The sequence below is a fragment of the Mastacembelus armatus genome, chromosome 21, assembly GCF_900324485.2.
Source record: "Mastacembelus armatus chromosome 21, fMasArm1.2, whole genome shotgun sequence".
NCBI classification, from domain to species: domain Eukaryota; kingdom Metazoa; phylum Chordata; class Actinopteri; order Synbranchiformes; family Mastacembelidae; genus Mastacembelus; species Mastacembelus armatus.
This window is the reverse complement of record NC_046653.1, coordinates 10,957,285-10,968,823: the sequence shown is the minus strand read 5'-3', so window position 1 is coordinate 10,968,823 and position 11,539 is coordinate 10,957,285.

The window sequence follows — 11,539 nt, the reverse complement described above, 5'->3', positions numbered from 1 at the left end:
GGTACAGTGTGTGTCGGCAATTCGTGGTGGTAAAAATGCTGATTATACCTTAAAAAGCCAATATTGAGCAAGCTGATTTATATCGGTCTAATCCTACTTTAAAGTGCTGATGTGCTGTTGCTGCCAACCCCCTGTAAGACACATCAAAGTTCATATGAACACATCAAACACAGAACAACACCCTGGCACTGAAAACACAGAAAGCCAGCTGTGTATCAATGTGTGTGCGTGTGTGTGTGGGTGTGTTTGTGTGTATATCCATGAGTTAATGTGTATTGAATGAATTTATTTGCACACATGTGGGCACCATACTGACTTTTGGTTGGGTATCAGGCCTCCTGCCATGTTAGTGTGAGAGCTGGAATGAACTGTATGATTACTGCTAGCAGAGGGACATACTGACATAGTAGTTCACAGGGTAACTATGAGATAAACAGAATGATGTGAGAGGAGGATTAGATGATGGAAAACGCAGGAAGAAAGCATGAACTCTGGAACAGCCTGCTTAAGGAGTTTAGACTTGTACAATCCAGCCCCCAGTCACTATTTAAAATGAAATTTCATAGGATTGCTCTAATATATTTTATTCAATTATTCGTTTGACCAAAAAACAGCAGCAGGCACAGCTGCACACCAGCACAAGTGGTTGGTGTGTTCCTGAAGTTAATCAAGTCTATTAATGGCAAGCAAAATAAAACCAGAGGTTTCTTTTGTAACCTAATTCTGTGAGCGAGGAAATGTTCTGCTGAGCTCGAGGCCCCTCCAAACCATGTACCAATCAAGGGAATAAATTATTCCTTCACCAAAAAATCCAATGTTCACATTTTTGTTTGGCTTTGCCCTAAAACATATTCATGTCAAGTGCCCTTGTGTGATCAGTCCGTACATATGAAACATTAAGAATGGATCTGTATGTACTGTGCCTTGATGTCACTATTGGGAAGGACATATTAGAACTAGTGAAAATGAAAAATGTAATAATTCCATCCATCCATTATGTGTACTGCATGTTCTTATCAAGGGTCATGGTGGGGCTGGAGCTAGTCCCAGCTGACATTGGGCAAGACGAGGGTTACACCCTGCACAGATCATCAAGCTATCACTGGGCTGTCATGTAGAGACAGAAAAACACTAACACCTACTTGCAATGTAGAGTCACCAGATGACCTGCATGCATTTGGACCGTGGACGAAAGCCTCTGCACACATGGGGGAGAACGTGCACACTGGATAATGGATGTGGACCTAACCTAACTGTTGCAATTGCAAACCACCCCTTAAGCTTCAAAAATGGTACAATTCAGTTTCAACTGGACTTTCATTAAGATTGCACCAGTTTGTTGAAAATCTGAACCCTTTATAATCATTCCTGCAATCAATACTTCAATTATCATCACCATCAATATGACTGCATTAACAAACAAGTCCATGCTCACTTGCTACTTGAGATTGTTTAAAAATGTGGTGGCCAAATTGATCCACTTTTAGAGAAAATGTAATCAAACAGAGAGTCTATTCTCCTCCAGAGCTCATTTGCATTTTCCTTGGTGTTAGCAACTCAGCTTCACAAACTCTTTCCCTCACTTACACATACAGACACGCACACATAGATGAGGGGTGTGCGTGGGCCGATAGAAAGGAGAGGAATCCCTGATAAGCCAGTAGCCTGGCGGAGGGCATAGAGAGAGGAATGGCAGCTATGTCGGGCATTCACAACACTGTGTGGTGTCACCAAACAAAGCCTTCCCTTCTCCCGCCTGTCAAAGACACCATTGTGGCGCGAGGAGAGAGCCTTTATATCGCACACACATTCCACACATGCTCCCCCCACCACACACACACACACACACACACAAATAAAAAAAAAGATCATATGAACCTACACATATACAGATAAAGATTATAACACTAAAACATTATATGGGCTTTGTATTTTTACTTTAACAGTGTACATCCTAAATGCTCACCAAAAGAAATATTAGGATAAACATAAGCCCCAAAAATGGCTACAAACATATGTAAAAAAGGTACACCATCAACATGTGCATGTAGACATTGTATTTTTTCCTATGTATGTTCACACATTACTATATTCAAATCATAAACAAACAGAAATTTGCTTCTTTCGCTTTCGGCTGGCTGCATTGACAGGATGGAGATTTCCAGCAGAGAGGCTGGCATTCCCAGCATGGAGCCCCCAGTGAGTCACCTGTGAAGGAGGAGAAGCTCCCCTGCCCACTGGAAGTGTGGGAAGTTAATGACAGCTGACACACTCACAGGGGGGTTGACAGCAAGAGTCTATGATGGTTGTTCTTGTAAGAGAGAGGGAAGCTGTCTGTGAGGGAGTGTGTTAGCCTCTTCCTGTTGCTCTGACAAGCTCCTGACTGCTCCTGCCACCTTCACCTCATGCACAAAGGGCTCATGGGAAGGTAGACATGACAGGAGGGTGGGACTCCCAGATGTCCCATGTCTGATTTTGCAGAGTGACACTGCAAACACCTGTCAATCACTGTCAGGGCAGGACGAGAGCTACAGTGCAGTTGGAATGTGCATGTTTGAATGTTTGGGATACATAAAACAGAAAAGGAATGAGACAAAGCTTTAAATGTTAAAAATTTGGGCTGTAGGGGCATTACATTACAGAATGTAGCAGTGAAGGAAAAAAAACACGAGTGTTTTAATATGAAAAAAGAACAGGTTTGAGCAAACACAAGTCTGTTACTGTATCACTGAAAAAGACACCTAATCTAAAAGCCACACTGACTTTAATGTATTGGGTCAATTGCTCTATGAATCAGTAAAAGGCATGACAAAAGGACCGTAGGTGGAAAACACAGCCATACCTTAAACAGACAATGCAGTCAAACCTCTAGATCTGTATTAAAACACACTCATTTTGTCATTTCAAAGATGTGTGTGTGGAAGGGCATGGGTGGGAAGCTGATGCTGACAAGTTGAAACTTTTTGGGGCCGGCTCATCTGTCAGGCTTGTAGAGAGTTTCCCAGCATGGGGGTCACCATCATAGAGGAAGCTCCCAACTTCACTTCCCCAGGTTAAAGTGAATGGGCCCACTGGGTCTCTGGTCTGGACAAGAAGTCCTGCTGAGTGGCTCTTTGGCTGCGGGGTGGCAAGTTAGATTGGTGGATAAAGATCCAGACAGTGGGGCTGAGTAGAGGGACAATAGTGGGACAGTAGAGGCCAGGAGGGGAGCTGAGAATTACCTGCCAATTAGGCAAAGTTAATGTGAAGAATGATGGGTGTCAACCTGTCAGAACCCGGGGAGGTGGGGGATCAGCTGGATAAGCACCATGTTATCCCTCAGATTACACTGTCTACTGACATGATCTCTCTCTCTCTCTCTCTCTCACACACACACACACACACACACACACACACACACACACACACACACACACACACACACACACACACACACACACTTACCCTAACCTTAGCCAATACAACTGCATGTTTAACCCCAACCACAGCCTTACCCTAAGTCTGTGTTGTATTTCGAAAACAGATACTGGATCTTATTGTGCATTTATAGACACATTGCAATTCTACTCTTCTGTATTGTAATTACAGTCTATGGTATGTTTTTGTATATATCATATGCATACTGTAGCCTATATCAAACTGCCTACACAGTTGAATTTTAGAAAGACTAGAACCAGTACAGTTTTATGTAGACAATGGTATTTCAGATTTTTAGTCCCAAATGAAGCATTATTTAAACAGATCCATGAAAATTAATGACATATTGATAGATGGTGAAAACATGAACGTAAGTGATATTTTTAATTAAGCTGTTTTAATTGTTAGTGAACAATTGGTTTCAGTGACAGCTAAAGTGAATAAAAAACAAATACACAATGTGGGTCAGTGGTCCAGGAATGCCCCTCTGTGGCTCTGGTATGTATGGTATGGTCATTATGGACAGCATAGGACAGTAGCAGCAGGTGGAGCCACTTAACACATGCTTGGATGATTGACATGGAGGTAGCAGAGAAAGAGAATCCCCACTGTTGTGTGTTCTCCTTTCCAATTGATCTGGCACTAAAATAGTCACACTATTGCTTTTTTCGGGGGAGAGAGGATCTTTTACTATTACTACTAGTCATTCTAAATAAAATTGTTAATGATGATTGAGTGCTGTCACTTATATTACAACGTCCATCTTGTCCTTTAGATTTGTCTCCAATGAAATCTTAGACAATTCACAAATATCTACCATCAGTATATGTACTTATTGTTATTGTTAAATGCTTTTATAACATGACACTGCAAGTACATCACAACAATGCAGAACTATTAGTACAATAAACTACTATGACAGTTTGATTAGTGAATATAAAAATTGTACCTATAAAAAGTAAATACCACACCTCTACTGCAGATACCAAGACAAGATAGTGACAAATTGTTGTTTCTATAAGCTCTGTTTTAGACATGTATACATGTGTGTGTGTACATGTATACATGTGCATGTGTTGAGAGAGAGCATTTCTAAGTGGGTTTAGGGACAGAAAATACTCCTTAACCAGGGGAATGAATATCAAGCTCTTATGTTGTACTATAAGATTCTGCCCTGTTAAAGATCCTTGCGATGCTGACGCCTCTATTTTGATGAAAAGACAGATTCAACTTTGCCATTTATTCAGTGCCTGACCAATGGATTGACTTCATTTTGAGGGTCAGCAAAAACCACTGAAACATTGAGAACAAGACAAGGTCAAGAAATAAATAAACTTTAAGTTGAAAACATCTGTAGTATTTAACATGGGTGAAAGAAAATATTATCCAAATTATCAGTTCAACTGCCTGATTCTAACCTGTATAAAAAAGCAGATATCGGTCTACCTCTTAAATAGTGGACTTTTCTTCCTCACTTCTTCTTTTCCTTTCTGTTGCTCCCTTCAGGGGTCGCCACAGTGAATCATCTGCCTCCATTTAACCCTATCCTCTGTATCCTCCTCACCCACACCAACTATCCTCATGTCCTCCTTCACTACATCCAAGAACCTCCTCTTTGGTCTTCTTCTAGGCCTCCTTCCTGGCAGCTCTAACCTCAGCATCCTTTTACCAATGTATTCACTGTCCCTCCTCTGAACATGTCCAAACCATCTCAATCTGGCTTCTCTGGCTTTTTCTCCAAAACATCTAACATGAGCTGCCCCTCTGATGTCCTCAGTCCTGATCCTATCCATCCTCGTCACTCCCAGAGAGAACCTCAACATCTTCAGCTCTGCTACCTCCAGCTCTGCCTCCTGCCTTTTTCTCAGTGCCACTGTCTCTAAACCAGACAACACTGCTGGTCTCAACACTGTCTTGTCCACCTTTCCTTTCATTCTTGCTTTTTTGTCACACATCACACCTGACACTTTCCTCCACCCGTTCCAACCTGCTTGCACACGTCTCTTCACTTCTTTTCCACACTCTCCGTTGCTCTGGACTGTTGACCCTAGATACTTAAAATCCTCCACCTACTTCACCTCTACTCCCTGTATCCTCACCGTTCTACTTCAGTCTCTCTCATTTACACACATGTACTCTGTTTTACTGTGGCTAACCTTCATTCCTCTCCTTTCCAGAGCAAACCTCCACCTCTCTAGGTTTTCCTCCACCTGCTCCCTGCTCTCACTACAGATGACAATGTCATCTGCAAACATCATGGTCCACGGAGATTCCTGTCTAACCTCATCTGTCAGCCTGTCCATCACCACAGCAAACAAGAAGGGGCTCAGAGCCAATCCTTGGTGCAGTCCCACCTCCACCTTGAACTCCTCTGTCAGCCCTACAGCACACCTCACCACTGTCTTACAGCTCTCATACATGTCCTGCACCACTTGAACATACTTCTCTGCCACTCCAGACTTCCTCATACAAAACCACAGCTCCTCTCTCAGCACCCTGTCATACGCTTTTTCCAAATCTACAAAGACACAATGCAGCTCCTTCTGGCCTTCTCTGTACTTCTCCATCAGCATTCTCAAAGCAAATATGGCATCTGTGGTTCTCTTTCTTGGCATGAAACCATACTGCTGCTCACAAATGCTCACTTCTGACCTCTGACTCATCAGCTTTATTCCTCAGTAGTTTCCACAACTCTGCATGTCTCCCTTGTTCTTAAAGATGGGCACCAGTACACTTCTCCTCCACTCCTCAGGCATCCTCTCACTCTCCAAGATCTTGTTAAGTGGCCCAGTCAAAAACTCTACTCTCTACTCTCTCCTAAACACTTCCATACCTCCACAGGTATGTCATCAGGACCAACTGCCTTTCCACTCTTCATCCTCTTCAACACCATCCTCACTTCATCCTTACTGATCTTTGCTACTTCCTGCTCCCCAACAGTCACCTCTTCCTCACTATAGTGTGATAATGCCTTTATTATGATAATGTTAGTTTATGTCTAACCAGTGGATTTGTGTTTGTTAAAGAGGAAATTAAAAAGTTGAAACCTGCCTCATCCTGTTTAAAATTAAATTCAGTTTTTCCTGCCAACTGTTTCTTTGAAGTCTGTGAGAATAACTGTAATCCTATTTCTTTGTTAATGCTGAGTGTCAAAATTACATAAAAGTGTTAAATACAATCTGCTATCTGGTAAGACCAGGTAAACTATGACAAACAAGATAAATATGTTTTGGCTTTGAATGGAGTTTGTACTAATCCACACCTAATAATTTATTTACATTATCTATTTTTGTTCTTTATATATTTAAACTTCACACAAAGACAGAAAATATATAAAACAGCATTTTACGTTAAACTGCCCCTTTAGGGGTACTAATCCTCCACTAAGAATGTCATACTGCTTCCATGGGAAAGTTTTAATATCTCATAAAGGTTGCTGTTGATACTTTGCTGCTTTAGCTGGGGATGGGCTAATTACTGCTGTTATTGTTGGCAATAAAAATAGTCTATTATCTGAAACCCAGAAATAGGGGTATTAGTGCATAAAAAAATCATAAAAGTTGAATCCCTGCTCCTCTGCAGTCAGAGCTGTAGTGGAGCAGTCTACAGTGGAGACTGAGCAAGGGAAACAGGTGTTGGTTGCTAAATGTGCTTTCACTGAGCAGAGGAATGACAGCTATGTACTGGCCTCTGTGGTTACTGGCACACTACCCAGAGCAGAGCTCACAGAAACAACCTAGTGCTTCTGCTGCTGCAGCTCCCCCAGCCTTTATGAATGAAGTGCCTCTCCCTCTGATGGGAGAGGGATTTTGGATTATTACATGGATTTGGAAACACACAATAAGAGCAAGGACAGAGCATGAAGTTACTATATAATGTCTATATGGATCTTTATTCAAGAAACAAGCTAAGCTTCATTGTCTTTTCTAGCACCAAAGGTTCAACAATTTAATGGGAGCGCCCTGTAGTTTCACAGTCTATGCTGATAGTGTCAGACTCTCTAGTGATCATCCATTTAGTGTTAGTTCTTCTGTTGATATTTTCTACTTTGAAGGACTAAAAATGAAATTTTTAAAACATTTCTCCAGAAATCCAGGGAGCGGAAACATCATCATGTACTGTATCCTGTCTGCTCTGTGTGTGGGCAGGCAGAGGAATGTGACTGGCTTATGTTATGGGTGAATGTTCTTGCTGTACATTGTAAACAGGCATAAATGTTGATCTTCTCCTGTGGTGTAACTCTGTATTAAATTTTGATTTAACAGCCTGCACTTAGCTGTTGGTGCTCTAACAGACCCCATGCTTGCCACGCTCAGGACCTGTGTAAATATTCCCTACCTCATGCCATACGGGCCTACACATATAAACAGCAGCCCCATTCAGACTGTTACAAATGCCTGTTTTCTTTAGGCTCCATTTCCAATTAAACATCCTGAAATAATAAACGTGTACAGAGAAAAAAATGGTGATCAAAATTGACTTAGGAAACAAATTGAACAGAGCTATGAAGACTCTCAATCAAGATTTTTATGTTCACAGTTGATCAAATATTACAGTATACAGTGGGTACGGAAAGTATTCAGACCCCTTTAAGTTGTTCACTCTTTGTGCCATTGCAGCCATTTGCCAAAATCAAAAAAGTTCATTTTATTTCTCATTAATGTACACTCAGCACCCCATCTTGACAGAAAAAAACAGAAATGTAGAAATTTTTGCAAATTTATTAAAAAAGAAAAACTGAAATATCACATGGTCATAAGTATTCAGACCCTGTGCTCAGTATTGAGTAGAAGCACCCTTTTGAGCTAGTACAGCCATGAGTCTTCTTGGGAATGATGCAACAAGTGTTTCACACCTGGATTTGGGGATCCTCTGCCATTCTTCCTTGCAGATCCTCTCCAGTTCTGTCAGGTTGGATGGTGAACGTTGGTGGACAGCCATTTTCAGGTCTCTCCAGTGATGCTCAATTGGGTTTAGGTCAGGGCTCTGGCTGGGACAGTCAAGAACGGTCACAGAGTTGTTCCGAAGCCACTCCTTTGTTATTTTAGCTGTGTGCTTAGGGTCATTGTCCTGTTGAAAGGTGAACCTTCGGCCCAGTCTGAGGTCCTGAGCACTCTGGAAGAGGTTTTCTTCCAGGATATCTCTGTACTTGGCCACATTCATCTTTCCTTCAATTGCAACCAGTCGTCCTGTCCCTGCAGCTGAAAAACACCCCCACAACATGATGCTCCCACCACCATGTTTCACTGTAGGGATTGTATTGGGCAGGTGATGAGCAGTGCCTGGTTTTCTCCACACATACCGCTTAGAATTAATGCCAAAAAGTTCAATCTTGGTCTCATCAGACCAGAGAATCTTATTTCTCATAGTCTGGGAGTCCTTCATGTGTCTTTTGGCAAACTCTATGCAGGCTTTCATGTGTCTTGCACTGAGGAGAGGCTTCCGTCGGGCCACTCTGCCATAAAGCCCCGACTGGTGGAGGGCTGCAGTGATAGTTGACTTTGTGGAACTTTCTCCCATCTCCCTACTGCATCTCTGGAGCTCAGCCACAGTGATCTTTGGGTTCTTCTTTACCTCTCTCACCAAGGCTCTTCTCCCACGATTGCTCAGTTTGGCTGGACGGCCAGGTCTAGGAAGAGTTCTGGTCGTCCCAAACTTTTTCCATTTGAGGATTATGGAGGCCACTGTGCTCTTAGGAACCTTGGGTGCTGCAGAAATTCTTTTGTAACCTTGGCCAGATCTGTGCCTTGCCACAATTCTGTCTCTGAGCTCCTTGGGCAGTTCCTTCGACCTCATGATTCTCATTTGCTCTGACATGCACTGTGAGCTGTAAGGTCTTATATAGACAGGTGTGTGCCTTTCCTAATCAAGTCCAATCAGTTTAATTAAACACAGCTGGACTCCAATGAAGGAGCAGAACCATCTCAAGGAGGATCAGAAGAAATGGACAGCATGTGAGTTAAATATGAGTGTCACTGCAAAGGGTCTGAATACTTATGACCATGTGATATTTCAGTTTTTCTTTTTTAATAAATTTGCAAAAATTTCTACATTTCTGTTTTTTTCTGTCAAGATGGGGTGCTGAGTGTACATTAATGAGAAATAAAATGAACTTTTTTGATTTTGGCAAATGGCTGCAATGACACAAAGAGTGAAAATTTTAAAGGGGTCTGAATACTTTCCGTACCCACTGTATATAGTGTGGTTTGCTAATTGAATACCCAACTATGCTGTTACCCACAGTTTTTCTTTTAGATCATTGTTTTGGTTTTGTGGCCAACAGCTTTACTGTTTTTGTTCAGTCTCACAGGTTTACATCCCTGGTTTCCAACAGAAGCAGCTGCTTTCAGGGAAAAACTCTGATAAGCCCTCTGTGCAGTAAGTAGCTAGAAAAATGTGGAATGGTTATATGGACCAACAGTGGAAGCTTGGTTCATGTGACGTTATTTGTGAAATGGTCAAACAATGAGAGTAATGGAAAAAGTGTGATCATTAAAATCACAGGTACAAACCATTTTTTTGTCTATTACACGGCTCACATTATTCACTTTTTACTTGATCTTATGGCCAGTAGGTCCAGCAGCCTCAAGAAAGCATTACAATCCATCATTCCCTGTCTATTGTAATAATTGACTTCTGGTAGTTGAGCAAACACTGTCAGTGATGGTTATTGTATAGAGGCCTAAACCACTCTCTGCTGATACCATATCCTATCATACAGTATGCTGTTTACAATGCTGTCCCTGAGTACACAAAAAATCTAACTAATAGCTTATGGGTATTGAGCAATTCAAATAATATGATTCTTCTAATTTGGTTCTGTGTTTAAGTGTTTGCACATTCAGACACAGCTGCCCTTTCTTCAGCTGTTTCTCCTCCTCTCCTGTGTTGTGACCGCTTCTCTACATGGTATCATTATAGCCTCATTCAATCCAAATTAAATTAAATGAATAATAATGATAATGATGAAGGCTTATAGAGACTTAATGTTGCTTCATTTTAAACCTCCATTACATGATTTGTTCATTGGACCTGCAGCGTTAGGTTTATAATTGCTAGATAAGGTGAAATGGGGAAAACAATACAAATGGTGATCTGATACTGACGTTAACAATGATGCTAACACTTCTCTCGAGAAGCTGAATGTGACAATAATGTGCTGCTTCACTCGCTTCTCTTCTCCTTGGGTGTTCCTTCTCGTTTATTAACAAGGAATTTAAAACAGAGAAGACTTGCCGAATCCAGCATAATCAGCAGGACGAGTGTTCTGTGACACTCCCTTCTTGCTTCATTAGGCTACCCTATTGATACAAACAGTGTGGTGAAAGCTGAGCCTTTCACTAATACCCTAGTGCCCCTAATACTTGCACGAGGAGGGCAAATTAACTTTAACTACCCCAGTGATTTGAAGGCAATGGAACTGGCTCATGGAACTGAGAAAAAGATGTTTGAATGGAAAAATGGAGGAAAAGTGAGTGTGAGGGATATGAGGAGAGATTATAATTACCATATGCCCTTAATACATGCTTTCACTATTTTTTTTTTCTGTCCTCTCCTTTCATCTGTCCACACTGATCTCTGTATTTATATAGTTTTGTGTTCAGACAGCTGGTGTTGTGTTGCTGATTGTGAGACTAATCATCTGCTCAATTACTCTGGAATGTGTAGCCAAGCCATGTTATGACTGATCGGCTTTCCTTCACTCTCTCACTCCTTCTTTAAATCTCTTGTTGTGGGCTCGGCAGTCTGCTACTTTCTTTCACCGTGTGTTTTTTGTCTCCCCTTCTCTTGCCGTTTCTTCAGTTCACTTCATTTCAATATGGTGGCCGTTATCACATTACAGGGTCAACATTGGTGCCTCTTCTGTTGTTGTTGTGAAAACCAAGAATACATAATATAATTTTGTAGGTAATAGTGCTAGACTTGTAGTGTACTGTAAGACTTCACTACAGGATAACTTGAAAACCCACAGTAGTTTTGCTTTTGTCTTTTCTTGGCACAAATGTCAGGAAGATTTTGAAAAATAAGTAGCAACTTTTAACCATTTTTGCCTATATGTAAAATTAAATATTTCATGTCACTAGTAATACTAGAATGATAACGCTAACATTTCATGTCACTG